Raw genomic sequence first — 21,758 nt, 5'->3', positions numbered from 1 at the left:
ATGGTCTTTGGTTAGGTATTGTTTCTCTTTAGTAGTGATGAGTTCCAAACCATGCCATTGGTCCAACATAATATCATATTGTACTTTGTACTCTGGATAGGGGTTACATGGCAGTTTGACATAATTACTGGTGTCATTTAACTGCTGAGCTGCTTCTGCTTGGTAGTCTTTGGTGTTAAGGACTACCACATTTCCACCTTTGTCCGAGGATCTAATAATGATCGATGTATCCGCTTGTAAATTTTCCATAGCTGTATGCTGCAATCTCGTCAAATTCTGAACTGTGCTTGGTCTGATCGTCATTTTTTTGAGGTCATCTATAACAAGATCTTCAAATAGATCTATCGTAGGACAAAATAGATTGGAAGGATTAAATTTGGACTTATTTTTCATGCCACTGGGAGCTGCCATACCGGTATCTATTTCTGTTGGTAATTCGATTTGCCACTCATCTTGTACTGCATGTTGAGAAGTCTTAGTAGTCATGTTCTCCCCCAGGTTTGCAAGGTCTCTTAAGGCTGGTATATCACTAATGTTTAAATGTGAGGGAGTTATATTGGGTCCAGGCTTTGATATGTTGTTCAGATTGGCATGAAATTTAGTCAGTCTTAGTTTGCGGATAAAGCAATATAAATCAATTCTTGCTTGGGAGTAATTAAAGTTGGCTGTAGGGCAAAAAGTCAGACCCTTTCCTAGTACTTCCTGTTCGTGTTGAGTTAAGGGTCTGTTCGATAAATTAATTACTTGCATTGTATCCTTTACTAAATATTCTTCTTGGTTTTGCCAGAGCGTGTCAGACGGCCTGTCGGTTGCTCCCCTTTTCTTCCTCTTTCCCCGGCGCCCCCTTGTTGGCCTCCTTTTGCTGATGTTGATTTTTGAAATTGCTTGTTTTTGTTTGTATTTCGCACTTGTGTTGTTTTTCCCACTTGATGTAAAAGTCTCATTTCCTCTAAAAAATTTAACCTAATGGGAGTGTCCTCACTGCTTGAGTTTGAGACATCTGTGGAAGTGCTGGCATCTTCTTCAATTTCTGATTCTATCAGACTCGTGTTTTCATCACTGACCTCTGCTTTTTTTTGAATAATTTTGCGAACGTTATCATATTTTCTTGCAAATGTATAGATACGACCTGTGGCATAGTCTTCTTTGTCTCTTAAAAACTTCCTTTGTTTGCGCTCCTTTATTTCTTCTTCATATTTGCTTACATTGATTTGCATTTGGGTCTTTATTTTGAGTGCTACTTCAGCATCTGGACCATTGTATATGTCCTGCTCCAGTATTTCAATCTCCTTGAGCGCTTTGGTTCTAACACTTTTAGCATATTTAACTAATATGGTCAACATTTTAAAAGAGCATTCACTGGTGGCTTCACCCCATTCATTTAGCATTGCCGGGTCTGGGTCTTCATATGTTGGTATAGTGAAAATTCTAAGGCCTCTAGGTATTCTCCGATTATCCGAGTAATTTTGTAAGGACTTGATTTCCCACCATTTATTTGTTTCCTTTTTATGCAGTTTTTCCAATTTAAACATCTTCTGTTGTATCGTTTTCATTTGTGGAGGCATTGCTTTCTCAGTCTGTTTGGGTAGTAATTGCAAGGTTTCATTAAATAAAATGGAAGCCTCTGCATCTCTGCTGCCTTCCTTGTCTGCCATTGTAGTGTGGTAGTGCGTTTGATTTAATAAACAAACAAACACATGCACATTGCTGCTGTGGATGGAGTTAACGCCTTTCTTCCTTATTACATTGAGATAGGACTGAAACGTAGATAGTCTTTTTATTTATTTAGTATCCCATGGTGTAAAAGGAGTGTTGCCACGTGTGTTTTAATCTCTGAATATATGGCGTGTTAATACGAATCTGTGTTTTTAAATGGAGAAAGTGCAAATAATCAATGTTTTAAACATTGATGACAATGTCAGGAAAAAAGCTGCCTTACCTGTGTTGTGCGGGTCCTCCGACTCGAGCAGCACAGAAGGCTGTTGACCTCTGACCACAGTGGTAATCCTTCACACAGAAGCTTTCAGAGTCAAAGCTGCATTTGCGAGCAGGGCTGCGTTCACTTGAAGTTTACAACTTCCAAAAGGGTGTCTGGCTGGATCGTGTCGCGCTCCTGTTGCAGCTTGTAGATTCAGTTGATAAAGTCCACACGGGTGCTCAATGATAGATGCGGCCAGACCGCATTGAAAATACGTAGAAAAAAGGACTGGAAACCAATCCGGGTTACATCGGCACTCCGGCTGTGATCAAAGCGAAAGGCTGGATGTCTTCAATAAATCCACACACAGACTTGTGTTCCGTGCAGTCAAAGTGTCCTTTATTGTTTAAGATACATGGACAAAGGAGGCAGCAACGGTCTTAGGTGCAAGAAAGGAACAACGCGTTTCACCCTACTCGGGCTTCGTCAGGTAAGTGACATAGAGAGAGGACTGTGGTATTATATAGACAAGTGTATGAGTCCTTTTTCAATGTTTTGCACTAAAATAAAGTAACAAGTGGTAGACAAAAAAGCAGCCATGTTGGAACCTGCATAACAACACATCTCAGTGCATTTATAAGAGACACGGCATTTTCATAAACAGTGTAGCGGTTCGAAACATGTTTGTGTTATCAAACCAAATGTCCCAAGTGGGTAAGGGGTGGACAGAAAGCCTGAGATTACTGATATTGAATCACTGATATTAAGTCATGTGGTTTCATCTTGGTATTTGCCAATGTCAATAAAATTAGGTAAGACAATCGTACACCGTTTTCTATTGTGCTGGGTTTGTTTAGTTCAGCCCAAGTGGGCCGACACATTGTCTCAACATGGACTGAAGTGTGCTCTCAAAAAATTGTTTTACAACATATATGTTGCAGACATCAAAATTGAGATATGCAGGTGTTTTATAGGTAATAAAGTGCTGCATGCTTTGTAAACATTGAAAAACGGTTGTTTGATAAAGTGCTGAGTGCTATCAATAAAGTGCATAGTATAAAGTGCATATTGCAAAATCGCAAGTGATTGGGAATTAAATCTAGAGGCGGTACTTAACCCCTGCGGGTGCCTCTAATATGTATTCTATCCCACTCAGATCTCTGTATATCATAAGTATCAAAAATGTTGATATTAATGGGCAGTGTGTTACCCTCGCGGGCGCCCAGATGCTGTGACATGAGGCTGTATATGACCCTTGCGGGTGCCTCACATATTGGTCGATTCCACTATGCATAACTATACTTGGAAGAGACATACGATCCATGATATATATTATGAATATTCATAATAAAACATATAGGTGGTCTAATATGTACACATAGGCAGTGTGTTACCCTTGCGGGCGCCTAGTAGTGGCCATGTAGTTATGCTTAAGTGGCTGTTTCCATAGGACTTTTTGGGCAGCTTATAACTTCGCTCTCCCTGGACGGATCACCAAACTTTGCAAAAAAAGTGGGTCACTCTGAATTTTTTTGCAAAGTTTGGTGAGGATTCGTCCAGGGGGGGCAAAGTTATAGGGGGGGTCCCAAAACTTTGCGCACGGCCTCAGGCCAAACCGCTGGACGGATTTACACCAAATTTGCGGCAGGAGTGGGGGCTTGGTCCCAAAAGCGTGCCTTTGCAAATTTGGTGTAAATCCGTCCAGTAGTTTTTTATAAAATGATCAAAACGTAAGGCAAAAAAATTAGTGATATCTGTGTTCGCTTCGCGGACGGACTTCCCTGTTCGCTCCGCGGACAGCACCCCGATTGGCCCATGGCCTTGCGTCATGTCCGCGGACATGTGACGTGTTCGCTGATTGGACGGCGAGGGGCGTGGAGCGCGTCAGATTTTCTGTGGCACCCGCCATCTTGTATTCGCCGTTGACCGTGTACAGCGCGGTGAAACGTGGATAAAAAATTGTATTTAGTGCCGTGTGTTGGTGTGTAAGAGTGTTTGGGGAGGGTGAGGGAGTATGAGATAGGTTCAATGTTTTTTTTTTATGTGCTAGACGTTTTTGTTGCATTCGATTTGTCCGCGGAGAACACGGGTGTTCTGACATTTTGTAAATAAACTAAATGGTGCGGTGTTTAGAGGACGGAGTATGTGTCATTTTTGTTCGCAAGGAAGGTAAAAATTAGCTATGAACACTCGCTGTGTACTTAATTGTTCCTAAATACACAAACTGGGGGTGTCATCAGGACGCTGTCCGTATTGTAATCTGTCTAGTTGAATGTGTTCTAAGACCACTCGCGGTGTCCTGAAATGGTTGCAATTACACAAAATGTGGGTGTTCTGAGAACGTTGTTTGTATTGTTCGTTGTCAGGGTGAAAGTGTTTTAAGACCACTCCTTTTGTCCGCTAATAGTACAATTTCCTAACCGACTTTTTGTCCACTAAAGAAACGATAAATCCAGCTGGTGTGCGCCGACATTATGTGATAATCCTATGACTGGCGCTATTGACCTGGCTGACTTGCTTTTGCGACACTAAATCATATCTCCCGCCCCTAAGCCTGATATTATCAAAGCATTCATATTCCCCGCCTCTCTCCGTGACGTTACAGGGTGCGTCATCAAATGCGCCCAGTCCTCTGCAGTTCTAAGTGACTTTACACAGAACCCGGAAGACAACACATATTATGTCACAACACAGCGCGCCACAATTCGGAATATGATTGTATATTTTGTAAAGTACATTTATTTGACATCAAATGTTTAGAGAATATTCAGCAATTTGCATTTGTCTTTGTTGTCGATCCGCAAAAGTTCATGTTGAGGCACGCGATGTTCCTTTGGGGTACAGAGGGTGTTAGATCAGCTTACAACTCAGTGCGCCACAATTCGGAATATGAAACAGTGGTTTAAAAGTAAACAGCAGGATTGTACATTTGGTAAAGTACATTTATTTCACATGAAATGTTTAGTGAATATTCAGCGATTTGCTATTGTCTCTGCTGTCGATCAGCAAAAGATTATTTTGAGCCACACGTTGTTCCTTTGCGGTAGATAGGCTGTTGGTTTATGATAAAAGCAGTAAATCGTCGCTCTGATAATCGGAAGGTTGCTCCAACAACAAGCCATTAGACCACCCTATTGGTTGGTATGTTGTTTGTAGCCGCTAGTACTGCGTAAGGGCATATTGGTCCTTGGCGATTGTCCCATAAAATGGTGAGGGTCATGAAGTTGCATATTTGGACCTGCACCTGGCAGTTGAAGACCCCATCCTCTGGAGTCTGTAAATCGTGACATAGGCAAAATGGGGCCTCATACCTGTTTTAAAAAACATAAATTATTCTCACCAGCCGATCCTCATTAAAAATCATCATTTTATTTATTAGGGCGTGAAAATATTTGCTATCGAAAATAGTGAAACGGAGTATGTTAATAATAAAATAATAATATTTTCCCATTCATATAGCGCTAAGAACCATGAGGTATCTAAGCAGTGCTTATTATTAACCACGGTGTGTGGTGCTCATTTATCGACCACGGAAGGATGAAAGGCTGAGTTTGGCCTTGCCGGGATTCGAACTTGCGTTAGCAAGGTGTGCACAGATGTCAAAGCGAGCGTTGTACTCGCTGTGCCACTTGTCAGGCTACAGTGAAGTGGCACAGCGAGTAGAGCGCTTGACCGCCTATAGACCAGTTAAATTATCTCTTTTAACCCACCCTGTGTCGTCTGCCTTTTTCAGAGATCACTAAATGACAGGGGATCAATTCGGCGGTGATAGTGCGCGGTAGAAAACATTATGCCACTTTCAACTAACAAGTTCAACTTGAGCGGACTTTAATGCTACGCTATTGTAATTATATTTGGTATAAAATAATCTAAAGGGTTACTTACAGTACAATTGCAATTTCCATTGTCTACGAGTAGTGCAGTCCCAAAATACGACTCCGCATGTGCGAACGATCTTTCGCATAGTGATATAATATATAAAAGTGGTTTCGTTTCAGAAATGTCATCCTTATCTTCTCTTACGTTTTAGCAACACTCCTTCAAGAGAAGTCTTTCATCACAATCTCTTTCTGTCAAGGTCAAAAAACAATACAACCTTATAATCCGCTTCGTGAGCCTCTCCGGGGCCCGAGAAAAAAATGAAAGCAGCTGACCTTCACTGTGAATGAGCATAAATTCTTACTTTGCAACATTCTGTGTAAAGCCATCTGTGAGAAGTTGGTTTTTGCACGCCATGTTTGTATATTGTTTGCGTGATATTAAAAAAAGTTTGTTTAAGGGACGTTATGGTTCTAAATACAGCCGAAAGACCCCTGACAATCGCAAGTTATGGTAAGCTATGAAAAATAACTCGCGCCACCACCGTGCACTGCTAAGACTAACACCCAGGACATCAAAGATGACATCGCAAACGTCATTGATGAAATCACTGATGACACCACATGTGTATGTACTTTTCATGGAATTTGTGTACTAGGGATTTTTATTATAATGTTGCGAAAAAAGTGTCAAGGATATTGCAATAAATATCATACCGTTATTAGTGCTTTGAACGATGCATTGATATAAATAGCATTGTATTATGGGATTCTATCTAGTATACTGAGCTACTAATGGAGAAACATAGCATTGTGTGCGGAGTACAAGATGAAAGTATAATATTTGTAATGTTAATATGTTGAATAATGAAATGATAATTGTCCTGAAATGTTCGAAAATTCACAAAATGGGGGTGTTCTGAGGACGTTATTCGTATTGTGTGATTGCTTAGCTGTATGCAATGAGAGAATGGCACAGAGAGTAAAGTGGACGCCGTCCGCGGACACTGCGGCTGTTCGTGGACAGGGCGTGCTACATCCGGGTTTTTCCAGGAAATCCAACATGGAAAGAAGACTGTACGGATCAGCCAATCAGATGTCGAGGTTGTGGATTTTTGTTGAAAGAGACTGTGTGTAGTGAAGATGGCAGAAGTGGAGAAAGTCAGGGTGTTGGTTCTCGGAGATAAGTTTGTGCATGGTTTACAAGAGTACGCTCAATGCAGGCATGTTGCAAAGAACTTTGATGTAAAAGGAGTGGAGGTGATGTGGAGCACTCTGCCTGATTGCAATGTACAGGGAATTGTACAAGTTTGCGAGGATATGGCCACGATGAACAGTCCGCATGTGGTAGTTTTGCACTATGGTGCTTTCCATTTGGGCAACGTCAGTGCCCCTACTTTGTTGGCTGATTTGGAACGCTTGATTGAAGCCGTAATGAAGATCCTTCCAAATGCGAAAGTAATTTTTTCTGGATTACTACCCAGGGCAGTATGGGACAATAGTTCAGTTTTTTGTCCTCAGCAAAACATTGCTAGGTGTGTCATCAACCGAGGCATGTGTGCCTTCATGCTTAGAGCTGGTATGTTCTTCTGTAATAATGAGAATATTGATACCAGTAATGCTGTTAATTTTAAAGAAGATGACATTTCTTTATCTTTTGCGGGAAATGCCTTTCTATTTTGGAATGTAAGGGTTGTTTTGGAGAAGGTTATGTGAAGATTTTAGGAGTAAAGTAAGAAAAAAAAACAAGAAAAAAATACAAAATAACAGGTGTCTGTCAAGCATCTGTAAAAAAAAAACGGCTCTTTTCAGAGCCAACTTCAAAGGGGAAATGGGGCACACTATTTAAATTTACATTCACCACGCTCAGATTTTCGATATGTCCGCGGATATGGCTGTAGTCCGCGGACATGAAAATCACTACGAGGGTTTTAGTATGTTCTATGTTACATGTATATGAAGTCAGGGATATTATGGTTAAGTTGTGCTACTAAAAACCTATGAAATTCAGTGAAAAAACTTTGTTAAAGGGACGTTATGGTTAAGTTGCGCTACTAAAAACCTATGAAATTCAGTGAAAAAACTTTGTTAAAGGGACGTTATGGTTCAAAGTAAAACCGAAAACCCCCTGAAATTCGGCAGTTATGGTAACATAAGCAACCATAACTCGCGCCACCGTGCACTGCTAACACTAACACCCAGGACATCAAAGATGACATCACAAATGTCATTGATGACATCACTGATGACATTACATGGCTGGCTCTCCCTTTTTATCCTTTACTGACAAATCGAAGCCACATAGTTTTCTTCAGTAACAATCAGGAAGTAAAAATTGAAAAGGTACTATATTTATAGACTTAGGGTCAAGTCACATCATATGAAACATATACATAGCGGAAGACACAGGCTTGAAAGAGAGCAATCCTTTCTGTGCATGAAGATAATCATTAGGGTTATCAGCACTTTCTTATAGTTTTATTTTTATTACTCTACCTTCCCTGTATATGCTCATATTTGTATACATTATACTCACTCTCCTTTCCTTTGGGTGCAGTCACATCATGTGATACACATACATACGGTAAGTAGCAGCTTTGAAACAGAGCAATAGTTTGTCTGCATAAAGACAATCAGTTAGGTTATGAACTCTTTCTGCTACTATTTCTGCTTTTTTGTTTACTTCACTGTCCCTGTATATACTCATATTTGTATGTGTTGTTGTCTCTTTGTGTTTTGTCTGTAATAATTGTGTATTAAGTGGGTTTTATTATCTATTTATTACATGTTTCACAGTACGCAAAACTCTATTAAGAAAGCAGTTATCATTTCAGTGTTCAACATGGCAAGATTATGAATATGGCACCTTCATCATGTATTCTGCACACACTGCCTATGTTTCTGCATGAGTAGCTTAGTATACTGGATAGAACTTCATAATAGAATGCTATTTATATCAATGCATTGCTTAATGCGCTAATTAGCTCATGAAATTTATCCCAATGATCCTTGACAGTTTTTGGTCAGCATTATAAGAATCCCTTGTACAGAGTTTTTATGAAAAGTAAATGCACATGTGATGTCATCAGTGATGTCATCAATGACATTTGTGACGTCATCTTTGATGTCCTGGGTGTTAGTGTTAGTAGTGCACGGTGGCGCGAGTTATGGTTGCTTATGTTACCATAACTGCCGAATTTCAGGGTTTTTTCGGTTTTACTTTGAACCATAACGTCCCTTTAACAAAGTTTTTTTCACTGAATTTCATAGGTTTTTAGTAGCACAACTTAACCATAACGTCCCTTTAACAAACTTTTTTTTACTGAATATATATATATATATATATATATATATATATATATATATATATATCACTTACATCCCAAGATAATTCTGTTTACACATGACAAAATATTATAGACACTAATGCTAAACATTGGTACAGCGTGTCATTCTGCGCCATCTAACAATGCTTTAAGCATGTGGGTTTCTTGAGACTGGTATATAATAGTTTTGGATACACCATTCAAACCAAACAGTGTTTTAAATTGAAGGGAAGCTTGTAAGTATTCAGAATCTCACGCGCCCACCCAATTTAAACGCAAAATCTCATCCAAAATATGAGAAAGTCTCTACAGAGGCAGTCGTAAGTATTTCATGCAACGCTCATTTCCAAATCAAAAATCAATGGGATTACATTGATTTTTGATTTCGAAATGAATGTTGCATGAAATACGACAATTGACTCTGTAGAGACTTTCTCATATTTTGGATGAGATTTTGCATTTAAATTGAGTGAGCGCATGAGATTTGGAATGCTCACAAATTAATGCTAAATATGTTCACTTGTCAGAACATGTAATCACCTTATAGTGATATTATTATTTACTAAGGTAGAAACGTGGTTGGCTCTAGAGTTGGAAATGACCTTGCTGAGCTCTGTTGTTCATGGTACATTGGGGTAGGGCTAATAATGATAATGTGTTATTTATATAGCGCCTTAATCCAAAGCGCTGTACAGAGCACATATTTACATACAATATCACCCAACCGAATTGGTACTCCATTGTAATTGGTGGAGCCACTGTATATACAGGACAAGCAATCCATACCACTCTACCAGGACCCGACAGGGGGCACCACATCTGAACCAATAGCCTTGATAAAGACCTACTGGTCAAAACACGTGTCAGCTGACAACATGGGGATATAAGAGCCCCGGATGTACTGTAAATGTGTACTACAAATTCAAGAAGAACTAACCATTTTCACAAATAAAAGCGACATAATATCGCAGCAAACCGCGTGGAAGAACACTTACTTTGAAGTACAAAAGCAAGATAGCCAGGAAACGCCCCCCTCCTTCTTATTATTTACTAAGCACATAGATATACACTGATGATCAAATTAGATGCATAGAATGTGTAAAAGGCTTCCCTTTTTGATTGATTGACTCAGGTAATGAGGATGCAACGGTATCCCGTCTCAATACAGCCATCTGCGCACTATAATCAAATAAAAATAAAAATACCATCCTATACTGGTTTCACAGAGCAATCCGCTTTGGTACAACTTACTATGTGGAGCTTACTAATCAACTAGACTCGAGAATCGCAATAGAATTGTATCGCTACAATATAACATATTTATTTACCACTCGAATCATGAAGAAATCTGTGTTAGTGCAATTTGCTACGTAGAGCTGGGATAACCCATTTCTACTTGAATCAATTAGACTATGGACGTGTTTGTAAGAATATACCGTTTTAACAAATTGCAAGTACTCGCCCACCTACACTTCCGGAATCAGGCTGGTAACCTAGCAACGGGGGTCACATGAACATGTCACCTGACCAGGAACCCGGGCTGGTTACCATAGGGACAAATATCCACTGCCGATGCATTCGGCTTCCCTGAAGACATTCGCCATTGTGCGCTCACATAATCAGGATTCTGCCGGTAAGCCCATTTGATACCAAACCACAATAAGCTAACTGAGTACGCAGGAAATAGAACTAAAGGAATGACACGTCCCGTCCTAATACCATTATTCAATCTCCTTAGATTACGGCTGCCATCCAAAGAAGAGATTTGAATATATCTGCAACGCTGTAACAGCAGCATGCCACGTTATCACCAAGTACAGCTAAACGTGACTCAGGTAAAACGCACAGCAGATACTTACCAAGAAACTAGGCACCACTTTCACCCAAATTTACATAATGATAGGATCATTTTTAGTAAACACTGAATTATGTGCTTATGGTATTACAGCTCACCAATTTGAAAGACACTGCCTCAGTGAAGATAAAAAAGGTCCCATACCCAGATATGATGAAATAACCATCGACCACGTACCACTTTGGTTTATTAAACCACCGATTAGAAATTGGACAAGGCATTGAATCAGAGCTATGTTAAAAACTATGCATGTTTATACTATTCTATTACAGTAGTCAAACGATCCAAAGCTTACTTCTGTCTCAGCAGATTAACCAATCAGAACAGTATTCACAATATGCATTTGTATATTTTCTTTCTCGACAAGCTGGTGATCCGGTTTATGATGTGTTTATAGTGATCTAAGTTCTTTGTTATCGATGTCCACATATATCTGACAGCCTTTTTTACTTTTTTTCTCTTTTCTGTGTCTGTTTTTGTCTTTGTTCTCTCTCCCTCCTCGGTTTTATTTTGGGTACTAACAGTAGCTGACAAATAAGCTACACACACAAATATTTTAGTTTATTTGTTAGAACTATACAGATGCTCACGCCCTGAGGACGACCTTGTTAGGTTGAAACACGTGTTGGTGTTATTTAGTGCAATGTCGTTATTAATTGCAACCTAGTATCATGCAGAGTAGAAACTAGCTTACTCTCTAACACATGGTGATTAAATGTGTTCAAACTCAACAACACTGTGTTCAAAAATCATTTCATGTGACTTATCCTTATGTGACCTATCCTGTGTGACTAATATGTGTTTAAACTCAACAAGATTGTGATAAAAACAAGTTTGATTAATATAGTTGTGACTAATTGTGTTAAAACAACACTGTGACCTTGACATTAAAGGTCTGATTTACCGATGGTTCTAATTTGAATTCCGTTTTGATAAACTCGTCACAAATGCTGGATTCAAGTTGTTAGAAGCGCAGCCTGTGAGGTTAGCCCTCTTAAGCTCTTAAATATAGAGTAGTTCTTATCTGTTGCTTACTAGTTTTGGAAGCAGCTAATTCTTTGATTCAAGGTTCTGTCCTGACACAACAGTCCTGCCACACTTCTGGTGAATGAATGAAGCCATCTGAAACAATAATTAAATCAAATTGAAAGTGGAGGACCCATACTTTCAATAATCAAGTGGTACACTCTCCCTAGAAAAGGGACTATCCAATCTAAAGGTAGCGTATGCCTGCGTGCTGAGTTTTAATTGATCTCTGCCGCCGGTATAAATGGGTACGGTCTGTAATCATTCCATCGACGAGGAGAGAAGGTGAACGCCTGTCAAAGGCAATACCTTACCTAATCTAGAAGGGGGCTCAACATTATAAATAGATTTGCTTCATATGACCTACCTTATTAGTGTTGTGAGGATGTTCTGTTTTGAACACCGAGCACGGAGCAGTCCAGTCAGTGCACCACCTTGGTGTTGCCCTTTAGCAGGGTCCCGAACGGCGCGCTGTTTAATGATATGGCCATTTTGGAATTTTTAAGTAGAGCACTGTATATGGTGAGAAGCCATAGTGAATGAACGGCTTAATATGCAGTGTCACCTCCATAAATTGCAAAGACGAACTGGAGTTCAGCATAGAAGTGTCAACCAATGAATATCCTCAGTCGTTGAGGCCTGTAATGTGTGCTGATAGGGGTTGTATCCATCTCTGCTCTAGTTCATATAGTCTATTACTCACAGAGTAATTATGCTGGCCTGGTTTCAGAGCGTCTATCTCCAGCCACATTATGTAATTTTCAGTGTGAACGTTTTCCAGGTAATGTTTTATGAGTAGGGCTTGAATATTTCTGTTATGGATTTTGAAAATTTGTTCACTCATTCTGATAGAAATGGCCCTCGTGGTCATGCTGAGGTAGATCTTGTCACATGGGCAATGATAGTGTAAACCATATTTTTTGTGTTAAAGTTAGTGGATGTTTTAAAGTGCCAGAAAACCTACATGCATGCTCCGTTGGGCATAAGAAATGGGTTTGGGTCACCCTTAAGCCTGTAACACTTGTTAACCCTTCAGGAACATTTGAATTGGGCCCTCTCTGGAACCGCCCGGACAACAAATGATACTACAGAGAGGCCCAACGGCCTAAACACTCACGTGAGAGTATAAAAACATAGAGATAGAGATGAAGAGAGGGAGAGACAGAGAGAAAGAGAAACAGACAGACAGAAAAAGAGAGATACAGACAGAGACATTGGAATAAGACTATTCTGATTTTTGGTTTTCTCTTTTAAGAAGATCCCCAGCTTACATTTTGAGTCCGCCTGAATAAAGTGTTGAACCTATTCTTTATCCCAGGTGTTCATGACACACATTAGCACAAAAATGCAACATATTTTCTTTAGCAATACTTTTTTGTATGAGCATATGATGGCATCATTTGGGCAATGAGGAAACCAAAATAACTTTGAATACATACATTACATTTCTCCCCATATTGTCCAGTTTCCTTTCTGTACTGGAAGACTAATACCACCATAAATGGTCCTCTTACAAAGCAGCGATTCTAAAACATGTTTCCAACAATTGGAATCCCAGAAAATTAGTCGAAAAGGCAGCATATGATTTAATGTGCACTCAGGACCAGTCACCTAAATACTTTTCTGAGTTCTTTCACCCAGATTTCTTAGCATGTTACTAGCAATAAATGGTGCTTCAAAACCAAAACATGACTGGAAAATTGAGATGGGCCTTCCCATATATGTGGTTCTAGAGACTGAACTCCAATAGTAGGCAGTGAAATGGAACCTGATAAGAGGGGGGCTATTCTTGAGCCTTCCTGATTTCAAAGTGATTCCCTGACTAATCCACCTGAACTTGATCTCAGGAAAAATGCCTACAAGTTGTCAACTCAAGATCAAGTGCCTGCCAATATAAAAACAAAATATTTTGAATTGTTCAATAATGCACAATTTGTCCGAAAACTGGAAGTGAAACTTTACCAGTTTTATACTCCCATTCTTCTTCAAGGGCAATTTCACTTTTTGGCTATTTACAGACAAGGTGTTAAGTGATCTTAATCTCATGAGACTTATTCAATACCTTAATTTAAGGGAGGGGTGAAAGTCAGAGTATACATATTATACCTCTTTTTGGGGAATTACACAATATTACTTTATATTGTCTTGTCTTTCTTTTTTCTCTTTGTATCTTTTTGATGATTTTACTGTATTGTAATATGACGAAATGTGAAAGGTTTAAATTATTAAAACTGATAACACAATAAAATAAATTACACAATTTTGGCCGCAAATACATTTTAGTAGGTGGAATCACAGAATTGGAACTGATCGTCATGGATTTCATGGACACACCATTGGCACTGGGGAATATTTTACTGTGCAGGATCTCACATTTCATTGATTGTGTGAACCAGCTTCTCTGGACCCACGCCCACAGCCCAATCAAGATAATGAAGGGTTCCAATTACATAAGCTTAAATGGCACTTGTCGCTTGATTGAAAGACATCCAAATGACTATTTTAGAAATAGTCAGGTCCCTGGCATCACAATCACCCATGTGAATGAAAGGAACGAAAGGGTAGGGTCTTCATCGCAATCATTGAAAATCAACCTATGGTCTTAGTACTCAAACTTCTAAACACCTGGGACCAAATTTACCAAAAATAGTGCAAACGAAAGGAGTGCAGAGAAGAAGAGTGTGAAGAAATGTGCAGGTCATCTTATTCACAAAGGTGACCTGTGCATTTCAGGAGGGGCTGGACATTGGTGCAAAGATACGCTGTCCAGCTCCTTTGCCTACATATTCAATGACAATGAAAACCACGTCGTTCCTGGGAGCGGATTTCACAGAGTTTCAAATTCAAGAAAGACTCCTGGTGAGAAATATACAATCTGATTATAACCAGTGGGTGATACACACCTCGTTTAAAAGCACCATGTTAAATCATGCCCATGGTCCAGTAGCAGCCAGGTATAGGGGATTGCAAAATACTATGAGACCCTACAGAAGGTCACTTTTTGGCCACACATGATCAAGATGTGAATATTTAGTTTGCAGTGGGTGAAATGCAAGCCAAGTTCAACTACACACCAGGCTCCTCTACAGAAAAGAAGGATTGCCTTACCTTAGTCTGCTCTAAAGATTGCTTTTCTCAGGCCTGTAATTCATTCTTTGAGAGAAAATAAATACATATCGACTGGCAGTGAATGCCGATTTACAATGAGGATTGCATTTTTTTTCAAACCACACATTGTAAGGCAGAGAGAGGAGCCACTTTGATGATCAACCACATATTTCTCACTTCAGTCATACAGAAAGGATTGAGTCTGGCTTGTGTAGTCATTTCACTGATGAGGTGAAGAAGAAGATGTGTGAATTCTTAGGTGTAAAAAGGAAACTCCAGTTTGCCTATCACCCTGCATGTATTGGTGGAGTGACGAGATCCAACAAACAATTGGGGAGGCCTTACAACATGTGTGGGTGACTCTTGGCATAGTTGGTACATGAGATTAACACTAGCTCTCAGGGTTCTGAAATCTACTCCTTCTCATGTTTCCTAGATGTACTTATTTGAAATTATAACTCAGAGAAAGTTGGTGTTTGAGCAACAACTGCTGTACTGTACATTAAAGCAAACTGACAAAGGCGTAAAGTACCCATAGGTATGTGGAAAATCTTTGAAAGCTTTCAGAGCATGCTCTTGCAAATGTCCAAAGTAATTCTGCCTCTACAACTTGCAAAATATCCATTCTGAGAAGACGTTTTAAGTTCTTGAAAAGGATCTTTTGAAATTACAGACAACATTGAAAATCTTCTCTATACCTGCAATCAAACTAACATGCAATTAATGTTTACTAAGCATATAGGTATGCACTGTTGATCAATGTAGATGTATAGTATGTTACATTCATTTGGCTTCACACCTTTTTTGTTCTTAGAATGATAAATGTGTGCTTACCCGAATGAGCAGACCAGCTCAGAAAACTACAACTAGGAAGGCACGTGTGTTTTACTTCAACTTGATAGCAATTCCAGAATTACGTTTAGGTTTCAAGACCCCAATGCAGAAAACCACAGTCTCCATCTGTATATTTGAGAATTTCCATTTGCCCCGCTGGTCTGGTGAAATGAAAGTGCTATAAAAAAAATACCTTCTGAGAGTGCACAAACAAAACATTTTAGAAGAGATAGTCATCTTCCCACACGTCTTACACATGATGTTAGAAAATGGAATTAAATACTCAAAATTAGAATAAAATACCTGAATAGAAGTGGGTATTGTCGGGTCCACCATGATTACATCTATGTGCAAACATTTGAAGTAAACAATGAGCATGGCTTTCCATTTGTATGACATATCAGACTTAGGGAATAACATTCTAAAGTGTAAGCTCACCTTTTCATTTAAAATTTAAAATGTATATGATCAGCAATCATGCTTTTACAAACAAGTAAATCAAAACTTTAAAAACCTTGCAAATAATTAAATTATGAAAATACAAAAATCTTCCAACAGTCATCAGAAGTCCTCACTTCCCTGCCGCCTTATGGGTCATATATGCCAACACTCTCCATTTGTATTGGGATACTGGAACCACTACCACCTCAATGGCAGTGCTGCAGACCCACTCCAAGGGCACCTGCTGATGCCTTATGCTATCATCATTAGGTTTCAACCATGTAATACGTAATGTAGAATACAATGGGCACACAATTCAGAAAGTAAATAATTGTTTTAATTGAGAAAACACAAGCACAGAGACAATCGTTCAAATCACTTGTATGCCCTACCACAGAAAAAGGAAGGAAACCTAAAAGGAATTTAATGTAAAGGGTCCTCATTTCAGAGCTTTAGAGCCTATCAAGTATGATTCCTCTCCCATTGGATAGTTTAATTCCAAATAATGTTTGAGTCTGGAATTGCAGAAAGGTGTTTCAGGTAAATGTTTATAACTCATCTTCCATATTTGTTTTTGTAGCATGGCTAAGGCAGTCCAACAATGGACCCGATCTAGCTCAACTGATTTGCTCTCAGCCAGTCCAGAGCGTTGTGGCCTGGCAGACCATGTAACTCCATCAGGTGGCCTTTCTGTATAAATGGACCAGGATGAGCCCAAATCCTAATCAGGAACACTCACAAAGAGAGCTAATAGCGAACTCTTTCTGGGTTATGGCAGAAGAAGTACCTACAGGGAACTTTACTAGATGTTTTTGTAGTATTACTGTATTTCATTATTTTAAAATAAACAAGTGCGCATATTATGCAATATTAGCATCAACGTACAAGTCAGCAAACTATAAACCTAAGGATATAAACAATTCAGTAAGGGGAAATCTATTAAAACAACAATATAGTAAACACAACAAAGTTCTCCAACATTGTCATAAAGAATCACAGAAGCCCTCCCCTTCTTAAGGTATACAACCATCATTATAAACAACCACCTAATTACACAACATACAGGGAAAAAACAGGACAGACATAACGAATTATAAAACAAGGGTGGTTATAGAATAAGACTTAAAATGAGCCACAATTTCAATTTCTACATCACAGATATACCAAAAGACTCACTGTTGGTGAACATATATAAATAAAGTATTGAAAGTGTGCCAAATCAATCCATAGCTTCAATCAAATCTTTTTAAAGCATATGACATTCTTTCCCTAGCTGACAACAGTAGCATACTTTGGAGCCAATCCTCGAGTTGAGGCTTCCCATTAGATTTCCATTTCAGAAGAATCTGCTTCTTAGCCATTATTAATGCTTTGTTTGTCCAGATTGTAGCTCCGGCAGGGAGTTTTAAATCTTTCGGAAATAAACCCAGAACGCAGAATAGTGTGGAACATGCTAAAAATGACAGAGTCTCTAACTCCATTATGGAGAGATCTTCCTCCCAATACAGACAGATTTTTCCACAAGACCAAAGCATGTGTGTACTGGAACCAGTTTCCTTTTTACAGGCCCAACACATTTCTGATTGTGGAGGTTTACAAGCTTTCATCCTCAAGGGTGACCAGTAAAGACAGTGAGCCTGATCACGAGTTGGGCGTTAGTCCTTAAATGTGGCAGTAACAGTTACTGCCACATTTAATGGCTGGCCCTATCACAAGTCTGGCGTGTTTACCCCCAGCTCAGATCTGGGGGTGAACACGCTGAGAAAATGCCAATTTTCAGCGCAATTACTGCGGGCAGTATTACCGCACGGTAATTGCACCAAGAACCACACCCGTGATCTGGCAGTAATACCGCCGGACGGGATGGCATTAAGGCTAATAAAGTTGGGATACCGCCCGACTCGTGATCAGGCCCAGTTAATTATTCTCTGCTGTGTATAGTGCAAGTCTAAATCCAACTTCGACCAGTCAGAATCAGATATCACTGTGCTAATATCTGATTCCCAGGATTTTCTTTCTGGTCGCTCAGTTGCTAATTCAGAGGCTCCAGAAAGCAATTTGTAAATGACAGATGCAAGGAAAGCCTAATTCTTCACCATGCTGTGAAGGCCAGGAGGGTCTTGAATTATGGCATTACCAGAGACAGAGGATAACAGATAAGATGCTTTGTAGCACAACAAACTTTGCTCTTTATATGTTTCGCACATTTGTAATTAAATTTCAAAAATCCAAAGTCCACCAACGTGTTACCTTCAAGGACATGTTCCAGTTTCCAAATACCTGCACGATTCCAGAAATGCCACTGCAACGTCTTATTGTTAATTGTAATAGCCGGGTTCCTCCATATACATGAGTCCAAACACAATAGGTATTCTGACTAAGAAAGGCGGTTTGCATATCTCCATTCTGATACAACATGGCGCACTCTAGGGGAGACTTTATACAATCAAAGTGATCATTTATTGTAAGGAGGCAATCCTGCTGCACTGGTGATTCTGAGTCCCTTTCTACACATACCCACACAGGGACTGTCTCTGAGGAGTCATTAATCCAGTGGTGCAGCGTCCTCAAAGTGAAGGCATCATGATATGTCCTTACATCCGTAAAGCCAAACCCTCCTTCCTCTATTGAGCGCAATAGATTGACATAGGAATTTTTTAGGCCCTGACCCCCTAACTCCATACACATTCTCTAAACACTTTCCCAATGTCTTTCAGTAAGTTCTGTGAGAGAGGCAATGGCAGCATGTTGATTTTTTAAATACATGTTTGTTGCCTGTTGGAGAGTGTGGCAGTGAACATAACCCCAGAGTATGTAAGCGCACAAGCACCAGCAATAGTCTTAGCTCTGTAAACCACTAGCACTATGTCCTCCAAACTGATGCTTAAAACAAAGGATCCCTCCCGAAGCCTCTTTTAAAATAGTCAAAGTCAGCCAAATAGGTTTATTCAGATTCAAGGGATCCAGCAAACATCATGAAACATAACATTGAGTCACACGCGACTAACCAACAGTAAAACACAAGGGCTTCATTACGAGTATGGTGGAAAGTGGTAAAATTGGAGTTAACTGGGTGACCTCCAATTTTACCACCATACCAAATTATAAGTTTTGGTGTTGAGTGGAGGATTTACCTCCTGCATAACGCTAGAGGTAAATCTTCCCACTTGAACAGCAATAAATCAGCAGAATTGGCAGAATTACTGCAGCAGTAATTCCGCCATGGGAATTCCACAAAAAAAAACATTGCGTCCAATGGACCCAAAATAAATTTACACCACTACCACCACTTGTAATCAGGTCGAAATTCTGCCTGACCAAGCGGTGGTTACAGTAATTCATTTTCCACAGATTTACCACGGAATTACCGCCATACTCGTAATGAGGCTCTAGTATGAGAAAACTAACACATAATTCTTCTTCTCATAATAATGGTAAAATATGAGCACTCACATTTTTAAAAGTGAGGGTAACCATATAAAACATACATACATCATGATTTGACAGCCTCACTGTAGAGAATGATTATGTTATGCCATAAAGTTTTTAGGAAACAGGCAAAAGCATATTCAGATCCAACCATGGGTAGGGACAATCGTAACAGAAGAGACAGTCTCTAAGCACATTCTGCAAATATCTTTTGCCTATGGCACTGTAAAGAGGACCCATTAACACAAAATACGACAGTGATTCAGACTCCCCACAAAGACTTTGGCCATCGCCTGTGTTTAAAATCCCCGGCCATTTGCATGTGATAGATTTGAGGCACAGGACTTTAAAATGGGCCCTGGTTACCAATGTCCAATGGTAAGTGTAAGGAATAGAGGAGAGCTACTCAGGTGGGTCCCCGGTCTGGCTCAGCGGGAGGTACAGTCTGATAGGTGGTTTATCAGAGTTTGCAGTTTCTCACAGACTTTTTTGGGCAGACCAGAAATGTGATCTAAGCCAAGGGATCGGCAAGCTCTCAATACTTTCTATGTTATTGAAGTAACAGGCCAATCCCCTGCTGCCCATTGTTCTTTTGATGTACAGTAACCAGCCAACTCTGAGAGAATTCCCCAGGCTGAGGAGGTTCTTTAGTTGCGATCTGGTTAGAGTTTCCTCTTTATTCACAGACACAGATCGCCACATCAGGATCACCCTTAGCCCCAATAAATATGTAAGAAAGGGTATGTCAGTTTCCAAATGTGTCGTGTTTATAGTTATAGCTGAAGGCACACCGAAAAGACAATCAAGTAAAAAGATTTCCCCGCTTTGCAGTGTTTAGAAACTCTCCTAGCCCGAAAGCTCACACATAGGCCTCGGTACGAGTGGCCTCATCCCGATAAATCTCCAACATATGTCTAACCGAGAACTGCCTCAAAAATTAGCAAATATAAACAAATCTCCAATAACCTGGTTCATTCTGGTTGTCAATATTAGTGTTGCAGGTGAGGTGTTGGCTAAGAGTGATCCCAAAGAAATTGTTTCACCCAATTATATGCGAGTCAGACCCCCTGGATCTCCTCCATACTCACCATACATTATGTGTTACCCTAACCCCGCCCCCTCCAACATTTTCGGATTCAGCATTTCCAGGGTTGCAGTACTTGAATGCTCCCATCAACAAGTAGGCAAAGACCTGGACTACCTGGATGCTTCGGCCATTCAGTAGAGTTTGTTGTTCCTGCAGAGGTTTTGTACTCTTGGAGAAATGCATAACCTTGAATTTTCAAGCATTAGCAGTTTAGCTGCTTGCCCGCATATAACAGCTGTATGTATCCACTAGTGTCTGCAGTGATTTGAGATTTCTGGCAAGTAAAACTACATCATCCGCATAGCTTAAGACCGGCAATCTTCTGCCTCTGCATTGGGGAACGTCACTTTTTGGAGCAGCCAATGTCAATGATATGGAATTAATATATAAATTAAACAGGAGGGATCCAAGTGAGCACCTCTGCCTGAATCGCTTGGCCACCACCATTGGCTCACTTAATTCACCTTCCTTCCCACAGTGAGCCTGAACCTGTGAATTAGCATGGAGGCCCTTTTGTTATCTGGATCAGGGATTTAGGTAAACCCAATTCCACAAGAGTTTTCCAGAGTAGTCTCCTTTCCACGTGGTAAAAGGCCAAACTGAGGGCCATTAGGCCACATAGACAGGAGACCCCAACAGAGACATATATTTGGACAAGATCAAATATAAATTAACACATTGGTTCACAATTCCACATAGGCAAGTTGAGTGTTCGTTAGTAGATTATGATCTTCAACCTACTCCTCTAATCTCTTGAACAAAATCCATGAGAATAGTTTAGACGTGCTGTCCAGCAATGTGACTGGTTGGTAAGAGTTGTGGTTGGCCTTATCGCACTTTTTGTAGATCGGGATGTTGATACCAGTTTTCCAACTGTCAGAAATCTGCTTAGTAACCGGCAACGTGTTAAATACTT

General features: G+C 39.9%; 1 long non-coding RNA gene across 1 annotated transcript; it reads left to right on the top strand.

The window, feature by feature from the left end:
• Positions 1 to 10,613: 10,613 nt before the first annotated feature.
• On the top strand, positions 10,614 to 14,141 carry LOC138498567 (uncharacterized). Its single transcript, XR_011278752.1, has 3 exons — positions 10,614 to 10,695; positions 10,801 to 10,897; positions 11,442 to 14,141. It is a non-coding gene; the product is annotated as an uncharacterized lncRNA (long non-coding RNA).
• The last annotated feature ends 7,617 nt before the right edge of the window (positions 14,142 to 21,758 follow it).

Source organism: Ambystoma mexicanum, chromosome 5q (genome assembly GCF_040938575.1).
Source record: "Ambystoma mexicanum isolate Mex_15411 chromosome 5q, UKY_AmexF1_1, whole genome shotgun sequence".
In the NCBI taxonomy this organism is placed as follows: Eukaryota; Metazoa; Chordata; class Amphibia; order Caudata; family Ambystomatidae; genus Ambystoma; species Ambystoma mexicanum.
Note: the sequence above shows the minus strand (reverse complement) of the source record. Positions and strands in the feature narration are given on the sequence as shown.